Here is a 12225-nt window from a genome sequence, read left to right on the forward strand (position 1 = left end):
ACCTTGTAGAGTTTTTGTGAAGATCCTGCATGTACTTGGCTAACAAATAGTTGTTGCGTACCTGTTGTGGGCCCAGCTCCCAACACGTAGTAATCACTCACTTACAACAGCTTTAAGAAAATCTGTCTTTGATGGGGGTTCAAAATAATGCGGAAGATGTACAGGTAGAAATACTCCACTGTCTTCCTTCAGTTGTTCAACGCTCTTAGGATGTTCAAAGAGAGGAATGTCTTGCCCGATCACCAGAGTAAAACCCGGAGAGATTTGCATGTCCCCAAACCACTGGTGTGCTTATGATGGGGCACCTGCCCCATCAGCCATTTGACTCGCTATGATGTAACTGCATGTTGACTTATCTGCCCTGCTAGAGACCCCGAGGGCAGAGACCATCTTCATGCATCTTAAATGTCCTTCCTCCAGAAGGCACTTGTTGGACCACCACAGGTGAGCCCTTTGTGAGTGTTCCGCCTGTTCAAAGGCCTGACCTTCACTGTCAGGGGAGCACGGCCCCCACATGAAGAGGGCGTAAATGCTGTAAACCCTTCATGCCCCTCTAGCACAGCTACTTTTTGCTTACAAGGCAGCGAGGCAGCCTGGGCTTTGGTGTCTGAAGACCAGAGAGCAGTCTGTAAAATGAGAGCATGGGCTAGCTTGGAAAATTTCAGGTGTCCTTCTTGCTTTGTGATTCTGGAACACATTCAGAGAACATCCTGAGGGTGGCAAAGGGTCTGGATATTCTTCCTGTAATGTTCATGGGACTATAAGTGCTTAGGTAGGGAGAAGATATGACAGCTGTCTTGAATTATTTGAGGCGCTGTCATATAGAAGGCAAAGAAGTTGCAACTCTTTTGAAAGACCCTAAAGGCTAGAAACAAAACCAATTATTAATTAATTCAACAAATATTTATTGAGCACCAGCCATATGCCAAGCGCTATTCTAGGCAACAGGGATGCAGTAATGAATAAAAACAGACAAAAAAGCCTCACCCTGATGTCATTTACATTCTAGTGAGTGCAGACAATAAAAAAATAAACGTGATGGGTAGGAGCTTCTTGGAACCCCAAAATGGGCTGCCTGGGAGCTCTGCAGGACCTTGTGTTCAAGGATACTTGTAGGACTTCTACGGCTGGTTAGACAAGATGACCTTGTTACAAGTTCCTTTCAGCCCTACAATCCTGTGAGTCTCAGGCTAGTTTAGATGAGTGATCTCTCTTTATTTGGACACCCCTGGGCGAAATCATGACCTCCACTCTATGGCACCTCCCACTCCCCGAGAAGAGTTGAGGTGGATACGGCAGCTATTTAATGGATGGCACCAAAAACTGGTATTGGAACGTGTGCAGGGCAAGAGGAAGAGAGGCCTTTCCTTGAGGTCGCTGTGTTGTAGAGGCTGAAGAGAGGACTACAGAGGATGGACAATGTGGTTGGACCAATGAGGGTGTCAGGAGGATGGAGAGAAAGAGCAGTGGAAGTGTGGATGGAGCCTTTGACGAGGAGGGAGCAGAAGTAGGAAACAAAGGGGAGCCCCCTAATCGAGACCCAGGACCCCCAGCCTCACCCCCTCCTCGGCCCTGCTGCCATCATCCTCTTTTCTGAGCTGCAGCGTCCCAGGTTCCAGTCACATCGCTCACGTGCAGTGACAAGGTCCGGGACAGCCATTCTGGAGAGCAGGGTGCGGGGGATGAGGGATACGAGAGAACACAGCTTCTACCTCCGGCCACATGCTCCCTTCTGCGACATACCTGGAACCAGCTGCCCCCAGGGGGCTGGAGACTGCCGCTGTTAGCCTTGGCCTTTTCCCATTCCCATTCTTCCTGAGCTCCTGCACCTGGGGCTATAGAGAGAGAGCATCTGGATACGGCTGTCCCTGTTACCCGCATCACTGATCCGCTCTCAGGGGCCAGCACACGGCGAGAAGTCTGCTTCCCTAACCCCCCACTCTGCAGGTGTGGAGCGTATTCAACTGAAGCTGAATCTAGGGCTCCAGACTCCTCCCTTCCCATCTTGCTACTCTGCCTCTGCCTTTCAGTGTTTTCACGTCTATTGATAGCATCATGGTGCAGCAGTAAGAGCACGGGCCTAGGAGCTCAGAGTGCTAGGAGTCTGGCCTTTCATCTGAGTCAGTAATTCTGTGAAATAGATTAAACAGGAATTATCTCTTGTAGTCTACAAGTGAAGAAAAGGAGTGGGGAGGGGGGCGGGGTGGAGAACTCATTCATCCATATTTATGGAGCTGGACCTGGTATTAGGCCCAGGATGGCATGACTTAGTGAAAAAAGGACGGGACTTACAGGTGAGAGTCCTGGATTCAGATTCCATCTCTGCTGCTGTCCAGCCGTGTCACGTAGAACACATGAGTTTTCTGATACACTTTATTAGCTACAAAATAAATAGGTGTGCTAGAAGGAGGCAATAGGGGCATCTGGGTGGCTCAGTTGGTTAAGGGTCCGACTCTTGATCTCAGCTCGGGCCTTGATCTCTGGGTTGTGAGTTCAAGCCTCACATTGGGCTCTGCACTTTAAAAAAAGAAAAGAAAAAGAAAATACGGCCATTAGGTGACATTGGGGTCCCGTTAGCCCTTTCCATGCTTGAGGCAGACATGGCTAATCGATCACAGCACACTGTTCCCCACCCCCCCCCCCCCAACCTACGGGCAGCCCCAGGATCCTCCTGGCCCAGGAGCCAGCAGCTGATGCTGAAAATCGGAGTCACCCATAAAATGAAATTGTTTGCCTTCCCTCCACTAGATCTCCAGGTTCTTTTCTAGTCGTGCTGGGCATAGAAACCCATTTTCCTCCCTGCCAGCCCATGCACTTTCCACCAGGTCAGCCTGGAACCTTCCTTTTCTATAGACCATTAGAAAGAGTAACAGAATGAGAAAATCTGGGTTCTGGTCCGTTCCCTCCCTTAGTTTCCTGATGTTTAACTAGAGTGTAATGGCAGACTGTGCAGTAGTTATGAGGCGTGAGGGGTGGGGAGGAAGCACCTTTCGAAACTGTAGGAAGCAGTACAAGAGCATTCACGTAGCACGCACTCAGAGCACCTGCTTTGTGGCGGGCACTGAACTAACATGCGGGGTAGCGCCTTATTCGTATTTGGTCATGGCAGCAACTTGAACACATCACCAGGCGTCTAAACCCTTTTCCCATGAGGAGGCTGAGCAGGGACCAGGCCTCTTGATCCGGAGCAGACACACTGCCCCAATTATGGGCAAAGTGGCCCCGGGCCTGGGACAGAAGGTGGGAAGCTCATACTCCGTGAGCTCGTTGCTTTTTTTTCCTTTTGGCAAATCTTCCTGTTGCCCCTTTACTCTCTTAGCTGCACTCTGAGTCTTTTATTTTGGATTATTGCTTATCGTTGAAGCTATACTGCTGTACGGAGGGAAGGAAGGGTCACGGTTCGCAGTGACACTGGCAGAGAGGAAGGCAGCAGTCCGGGCAGAAGGACGAGGCGTCCAGATCTGGCCGTCCTGTTCCCCACATCACTGATCCGCTCCCGGGGGACCAGCACACAGTGAGAAGTCTGCTTCCCCAGCCCCACACCCGGCCCCTCAAGCCTCAGGCTTTCCATTACCCGGGGCTCTGGGAAGATTAACGTGTCATCTGTAAAGCACTTCGCGATTCTTGGAAAAAGCCATGCTGTGAATTCTGACATTGGTAGAAGATTGAACTCTTATCACATCTCTGACTCGCTCCATGCACTAGGATTCTTACAGCCTTGTTCTGTTACCATCTTCTGTGTCCTTTCCTAGTTCTCAGCTGTCCCCACAGACAAGACATTACTGGCAGAGTTTGGTTAAGACACCGTACTTAGCCTACCTAAAAATACTGGTGAGTGGCAAATCTCCCTCAAAGGGGCTCATTGAAAAAAGATTTAGTGCTGAGGCTTGCCATGTTTCTTTGCTTTTTCTGCTCCATCTTGCAAATGCAGGAACCCCTGGGGATATCTGTGGTCTTGGGAGACTAGATCTCTTCTTAATATATCAAAACCAACTTTTAGAAGATGGGTTTGGTCCGTACTGATTCTAAAATACCTTGGATTATTAACCTTTGCACTATCTTGGCAGAATACACACAGAATGTGACTATTTGGGGGAAGGAGAAACTCATTTAGGCCCCAACCTCCCCTCCCCACTTGACAGATGCCGTTATATTGAGTTAAGCGCTATGTCTGGGCCTGCATGGGAGCTGGTGACCCAGAACCCTGGGACCACGATGGAGATTGTTCCACTTGGAATTCTCTCTGGCTTGGGTACCTCTCCGTCTCTTTCCTCACCTGGCCACAGAAGGAGACGCAGACAGTGCCATCCGGCTGCCCTTTCTTTGAATCTTCAAGGAGAATATCCTCACCCAGCATGTCTCATACTATTGGATTGAAAAGAAAAGCAATGAAAGCTCATCCCTTGTTGATAGTGAACCAGACAAGGGGTGATGCTTTCATTGTAAACGGTAATCAAGAAGATTCAGGTAACGCAACCTGAATCCTCATCAACATGGTGTTCCCTGCTATCCCATCTCCCAGCCTTGGATATTGGAGTCATTCCCAATATACCCTTTGTTCAGAAAGGAATTGCTCTCAGAATTTTGGGCTTTGAAAACAAAAGAATATGTTTTGAAGATTCCATTGCCGTTATAGATTATTTCGCTGTGGTTATAGATTATATGTTCCTGCCCCTCAGCTCCCTTTTATCACTTTTCTTCTGGGGCAGACATAAATCATGTCCTCACAGGTGTCTAAAGAAAATTCCTCCTGGGGCGTCTGGATGGCTCAGTCGGTTACGTGTTCGACTTTGGCTCAGGTCATGATCTCATGGTTGGTGGTTCATGGGTTCGAGCCCCAGGTCAGGCTCTGTGCCGACAGCTTAGAGCCTGGAACCTGCTTCGGATTCTGTGTCTCCCTCTCTCTGTCCCTCCCCTGCTAACCCACTGCCTCTCTCTCTCTCTCTCTCTCTCTCTCTCTCTCTCAAAAAATAAACATTAAAAAAAAAAATTCCTACTAAAGTGGGTTCCACCTGGAAGTCATCTGGAGAAGGTAAACTGTTGGTGAACTGAACTCTTTTCAGGGCACTTGTAGGAACTTCAAAATTGGCCTAATTAATGTTTTTGCATAGTAATATACCTGTTTGCATTGTAGACTTAATTAGCTTCTTTAAAAATAATTCTTCAGGTGAAAGATGTTAATGGCTTCTCGTCCTGCCCTGCTGAGCAGAGCCAGAGAGCTTGATAGTTTTAGGCCAAATAAAAGAAAGTAGTACTTTACGCTGTAGGTAGTAAATGTGCAAAAATCATTACTCCGAGAAACAGTATGGACTGAAATTATAAATAGATTCCAGGAATGAACTTTTAGAGAGTCGTGGATGACAGATATAAATGGGGTTATTAAATGGAAGTTAGGGGACATTTCCTAAATGCTGAAAGTCAACATTATAGATGTGTCTCCCGTATTCTCCCATGACCCTCTGGGACACCAAGGTCAGGGGTTCCTTGTAAGATGGGGTGAATGCTGGTCTGACCTACCAAGAGGTTTTAAATTCTCATGCTCCGCTCTTTATAAGCCAGTGTAACCAGCTGAACCTCTGTTGTTCTTATTTTTTGGATGTTCTGATCTCTTTCAGTCGACCACTTCTTCATAACTCTCTGAAATGATTTGGAAAACGTAGAGGGTCCTACAGCCCAACCATAAAATGAGAAACCCCTGAGCTCCAATCCTGCCCCTGCCAACTCCTTGCCTGACCCTGGGGTGTCCCTATACCTCTCCTACCTTGTTTTTTTGTGTGGCAAAGAGAGGGAATTGGGTGAAATCTCCCCTGAGGTCCCATTGGTGGGTAAGTTCTAGGAACCTATAAATAAATAGAGTCTGCAAGCTCATTCAGGGAGTGCCTGAAATGAAAACGTGGAGGGGCGGGGGGGCTTCTTTGCCTTATTTTTCAGAAAGGGTAAAGTAGAGGGCTTCCCCCTTCTAACAGGAAATGAACATTGTAGGGACAGTGTCGGGAAAGCCGGTCAGCATTGGGGAAACCTTGGTATCTTCCTTTTCTTCCACCCCCAGTAGAGGAAGTGAGCAAAACACAGGGGAGAGCTCTGTGTGTGGGGATTGGGCAAATCTGAGTTTGGATGCGGCTCTGTCACCAGCTGAGTCCATCTGTCATCAGTGGCATGGAGATAATGATGTGGAGCTGGTGGGATTGTGGCAAGGAGAAAATGAGAGGCATGAAGTGTCTTGCCCGGTTCCTGGTGTAACGTAATTGCCCAGTACATCATAATGTTTACGGGAAGGAGGCAGGGGTTCCGAACTAGGGTGATTATGAGGGCGAGCCCCTCGCCAGCAGCCGGCAGGGAAGGAGCAGACTGCAGTTGTGTGAAACCCAGTCCAATTAAATGGGCATGAGATTTGCATCGGAAAATGTTTCTAACCAACAGAAATCAGACTCCGTGTTCTGCCTTCTGGCCACGGTTCTTTTTGTCTTTAAGATTTCTCAGCGTGGCGGATTAGTATTGCTTTAAAGTTGTATACGTTCTAATAAATCCGCAAAACCCAGTCCAATTAAGTGGGCATGAGATTTGCATCAGAAAGTGTTTCTAACCAATAAAAATCCGGCTCCGTGTTCTGCCTTCTGGCCACGGTTCTTTTTGTCTTTAAGATTTCTCAGTGTGGCGGATTAATATTGCTTTAAAGTTGTATACATTCTAATAAATCCATGGGAGTCGCATTTGCACACCTGGGGAGTTTGGGGAAAGATCCCTGCATAAAGAGGACATCTTTGAGTCTGGGTCACATGGCTGTCCCCTGCTGGCAGAATATGCAAATTGCAGGTTCTTTTGTTTCTTTTAAGATATTCTGCTAAGTGAGATAAGTCAGAGAAAGACAGAGGTCATAGGATTTCACTCATACGTGGAATTTGAGAAACTTAACAGAAGACCATAGGGGAAGGGAAGGAAAAATAAGATACAAACAGAGAGGGAGGCAAACCATAAGAGACTCTTAAATACAGAGAACACACCGAGGGTTGACGGGGGTGGGGAAGATGGGTGATGGGCAGCGAGGAGGGCACTTGTGGGATGAGCACTGGGTGTTGTACGTAAGTGATGAATCACAGGAATCTACTCCTGAAGCCAAGACTATGCTGTATGTTAGGCAACTTGACAAAAAAAGAGAAAAGAAAAATGTATCGCACCTCTAACGTGCATCTTTGGGAAAGTGTAAGTCTATATACAATAACAAGCACCTTCTCCTAGAGTTCTCATAACCTGCCTTTGAGGAAGATGAAAGGGGTCTTATGAGGAGTTTCCAGCCCGGCGTGCAGCTGCTGGGTCAGGACGGGCAGCTCTACAAAGCTCAGCCCTCGTTCCCCCCGCCGCGGTGCCAAGAGAAGAGCAGAGGTGCAGACTCCAGCAGGCACCCTGTTGTCAGAGAGGAGACGGCCGCTTCGCCATCCCCAGAGCCAGCGAAGCCTCTCGTCCTGCCAAGATCCACCCCTTCCAAATAATCCATACCTCCCCTCGATGTCGGGAGTGCAAGTTCTCCAGCAAATTCCCAGCACTGCTGGTGACCTTAGGTTGGCCCCAGAGGTTGTTTCCATATCCCAGAAGGCCTGAGTAGCACTGTGGACACCCCTACACACTGCCCTTACGGCTTTCATCACGGTTCACGTTGGAAAGCCAGCGGACGCCATGGTGCCTTGTTTCATCACGTGGCTGAGCTGGCATTGTCACTCAAGCCTCTACTTACCTAATAATACTTCCAGGCAGTTAGCAACAAAGCTGACCTTACTGGTGCACGTAGTTGATGCCATGTATATACACGTATGTGTATATGTAAATATGATACATATGATACAGATTATATATATATATATATATATATATATATATATATGCATACATATATATGTAGTGTAGTGGCTCCTTTATAGAAACTGTAGTATAGCATAGTATAGTGGTTCCTTTATAGAAAACAAGTCGAAGCAAGAACTTGGTGCCCTCATCCTAACATGAGAGTCTTTGTCTAATTAGGTAGAACAATTTGGCAAGTGTGAGCAACCATTAGGTGGGGGAATCTCCTACTGCTGCACCTTATGGTGGTAAAAGGGGAGAGAGAGGACATATGCGAAAGCCCTTTGCCTTGATGGCTGACGTGCACCAGTCACTTACTGGCGCATGCACGTTACAAACGCCTCATTTCATGCACTTTACCAACGCCTCATTTAATCCTCAACTATTACCCTGTGAAGGTAAGTAGTAGTAGTCTCCCCGTTTGACAGATGAGGGAACTACAACGTGAAAATTGAGTGACTTGTCCAAGGTCACACTGTTCAGTTGCAGTGCCCGATTTTGAGTATCTGTCAACGCCAGTGTCCTATTCCAACACGCTGAGTGTTGGGGGAGAGGAGAGGTTTGGAACTACCCCTCTAAGCAACCAAGTGAGCACCGAAAAGCCACTTTGCAGTCATTTGTGTGAACTGCTTACTGAACCCCCATGTAACCCAATAGTAATGATATCACTGAGCATGTTATATTCACTTTGTTAGAAGTTTTATTTCATGGTGACAGCTAATACGTGCCCAGTCTTCACAGCCCGTTGCTCTTACTATAGACACACCTGCTCACAAATTCTCAAAATTGGAGAAAACTGTACTTAGAGGAGGTTTTATGGCCTTCTTGACTTTCAGCCTCGGAGTGAAGGAGTCTTTCTCAGCTGAAGTCGGTAGCTTTGATCAGAGCGAAAGCAATGCCTGTCTGTCCCTGTCACTGTGAGACCCAGGCCTTCTGCATTCCGCTGAACATCTGCTATGTGGAGCTGGGCTTTTTCAAGTGACACCTCCCGTCCCGAGCAGCCGTGCCGCTGAGGTCATGAGCTCATGCCCCACCCACCGTTAGCACATAGCCGCACACCCTTGCATTTCCCTTCATAAAACAGAACTTTGGAGCTTTCCAGGTAGGAACCTCTTCAGTATCCCTTAGAGATCATGCCACTTACCCTGGGTCTCAGCGACGTGGAACTGCGTGTGATTTTATACAGCTGTCCCTATCCTTCCTCACATGGAGCCCAAATCTGCCAAATGTGGTCTTCTCCAGGAATCTCACTTCTGCCCACTAGAGCCCCCAAGACCATCTTCTCGCGTAGCAGCCCTGCAGACACTTGAGGAAGTGCTCATGTCCCTAAGTCTCCTCTGACCCATCAGTCTTGCACAGCCCTTTTCCATCTCACTGCTCTCCTGCAGATGGCAGGTTCTGGGACACGGGCCCAAATACACAGAAAAAGTGGCATCTGTGTCTCTCGGGCCCCTCCTGCTCCGTGCCAGCCTGTCACCCTTCTGCTGTCTTGAGTCAAGGAATCCAGTAAGTGAGGCACGGTGTAGGGTTTCCCAGCATGGTCCCCTGGAGTCGCTTCAACCCCAGAGCAGTCTGGCCCTGCCTACTGGGATGAGGGTTCACTGCCCGCTGGACTTCTGGTATTGCCTCCCACTGTCTTCATTGCGAGGGCTAGCGAAAAGCATCCTGGCTCGGGAGAGTGGGTGGTGCACTGAGTTATTTTGCCTCAGCCCACGCCCTTGCGGTCACTTTGACATCTACCAGGCTTAACAACAGCAATCTCGGTCGAGTCTGGTGACTCTGAATTCCTGCCATGTTGTCTGGCTCTGCAGATAGGCACATAACCTAGAAGAAAGGACACAGGGCTGGGAATCCGGGAACCTGAGGGTCAGCCTGGTTCTGCCACTTAAACAGCTGTGTTATGGTGGGAAAATCACCTGACTCGTTTGCGCCTCAGTTTCTTCATCTCCTTCATGGGGTTCAGAAGGCCTGTTTTACATTATATCAGGGTTTCTCAACAGGAACATTTTTGACCCTTTGGCTTGAATGATTCTTTGTTGTGGGGACTGTCTTGTGAATTGTAGGATGTTTATTTAGAGCATCCCAGGGTCTCTCCTTACTAGACGCAGGTAGCACCTCCCCACTGTGACAACCCAAAGTGTCTCCAGACACTGCCAAGTGTCCCCTGGGGGGCGAAATCGCCCCCAAGCTGAGAACCACTGCATTAACTCCTGGGATTACCAGGATACACAGTGTGTGCACACGCGGGACCCCCCGGGGGCCACCCTCAGCACCCTTTAGCACTTTGATCCTCTCTGATCTGACCATAATTATGCAGAAGCAGAGAGAAGAAACCGCGTAGCCCACACGAGACTCTTACGGGATCCAGCGGGGAGCTTGATAGGTCTGTGCTTCAACTTCATGCAATTCAAGTAAGTTTCCTTTTTTTAAAGTGTTTAATATCTACCGTGTTGTGAAGTGAAGAGCCAGAAAAGATGAGGAGCCGCTTTTCACGGACGATACATTCTAGTGGGAGGAATTTTTCTGCCCAGAAATGACTGGACTGCAGAACGCGCATACCTGAGACCCGACAGAGGTGCAGAAGGCAGAGAGGAAAGGCTCTGTGCAAGAGGTGATTTGGGGGATCGGCCCTGGGGGTTGAACGGGGTGGCGGCGGGCAGACAGCACAGTCGACAGGTGGTCTGAGCGACGGGAACGGTGTGATGGAGGCCGAGGGGCACGGAGCATGACAGCATGAGGCAGCAGGAGATATGAGCCGGTGGCCAGTTTCTGAAGGTCAGCTGTGTTGTCCTTGATGTGGTTGGCAGTGGAGAGCCCCGGGGGGTGTCTGAGCCCTGGGGCGGCGTGGCCAGAGCCAGGTTTAAAGGGCTGTTTGGTGGCAGTGTCTGGAGTGGATTGGGGGGGAGGGGAGGCCAAGTACAAGGTGATTGAGGGCCTGAACGAGAGTAATGTCCGTGGGAGTGGGGAGCACAGGCCGAACGGGGGAGGAGGTGCCAGGAGAGAAGGCAGCAGGACCTGTAAGGGGGGGAGGCGGAGGGGGAGGCGATGGAGGACTGAAATGTGGAATCTGGATCCCTGAGAAGGAGGTGTCCGTCCATAGACCAGGAGAGGCAGAGGAAGGACCGGGAATCAGGAGCTATGGGCGCTGGGGAGGGGCCGAGGCAAAGCATTAAACATGCGGGTTTCCCAGAAGCTTCCACGTCTGCACCTGAACCCGTCCCACACACTTCCTGTTTGCTCTCACACACATGCTTGTGTGCTCAGTGCTTTGTTTCTTTCCAGTGCGGCCAGGCTTCTCAAATCTATTTAGAATTTTTTCGGGACTAAATAACATTCAGTGGAAAAAAAAAAAAAAAAGAGAAGCGAAGCTCAGTCTGGGGCCTTAGTCCCTGTGCAAAGCACCTTTTTATTATAAGCAGAGAGAATCGGCGTTTGGAATTAAGTTAGTTAACAGCGGGAGCAGAATTGCATGTGGAGTATATGCCATATGCTGTTGTTTCCAAATTTTTTACCGATACACCAGGACGCTCCGGGTCTATACACGGTGCCCGCAGCAGGGGCTCGGGGCCCGGACGGGCACCGCTGGGCGTCCCGCCACTGGTCACGCACCCAGGCACGCAAACAGAGCCTGGTTTGCGTGTGAGCGGGTATCCCCACCGAAGGCTTCTGCCCTCCCAGGGCCACCTCAGTCACGGTTTCTTTTGTCCTCTCAGCAGGTGTCCCGACCGGCTTATTCTTTTCTCCCCTAGACCTTGCTTTACCTCCCCCTACGCTTTTTACTATTCATTCCAGCTCCCTACAATTATCACGTTGAGATCCTTAAATGCATCTAAGAAGGGACAATCAAAGCGATGGCTCCCAGGACACCCATCCATCTTCCGTCCTACGTACATATTTAGTCATTAATATTTATCTGCTAACCAGCCAGAGGGCTGCTCCATGGGTCTGTGGGTCCACCACAGGGAAGAAGGAGGTCCTGCCTTGGCCACCCTGGCTGACAGCCCCGTGCCAGCTTTGCCCCCCGTGGGGAAGCTGGAGGAAAAGCCTCAGATCCCACAGGCTCTGGCTTGTGGATGTGGGCAGTGGGATCCAGCTTGAAATCTCCTCCCCTCTGTTCTCCAGCCGATACCTGAAAACACTGGCTTCCATGTGGATAGCTTTTCACAAGTGATCTGGCATTGAGCCCTGGCAGTTGCCGTGATGGAAAGTAGCGTGGGTGTTAACCCCAAACTTCAGGGAGCAGTGGGGTGCAGAGGGGTGTGTGTGACTTGTCCCAGACATTCCTGGTGGCAGCAGATCCCATGGTACTTTTAGTAATAACAGTGGCAACCACTTCCGGAGCACCTCGTGTATGTGTGTGTGTAGTACTCTGAGCGGAGCTCTGAGCACATC

General features: G+C 49.4%; 1 protein-coding gene across 1 annotated transcript in view; it reads left to right on the forward strand.

Moving 5' to 3' along the window:
* Positions 1-12225, forward strand: part of FAM78B (family with sequence similarity 78 member B) — an 80163-nt gene that overhangs the window by 23107 nt on the left and 44831 nt on the right. The window lies entirely within an intron of this gene.

Source organism: Neofelis nebulosa, chromosome 15 (genome assembly GCF_028018385.1).
Source record: "Neofelis nebulosa isolate mNeoNeb1 chromosome 15, mNeoNeb1.pri, whole genome shotgun sequence".
In the NCBI taxonomy this organism is placed as follows: Eukaryota; Metazoa; Chordata; class Mammalia; order Carnivora; family Felidae; genus Neofelis; species Neofelis nebulosa.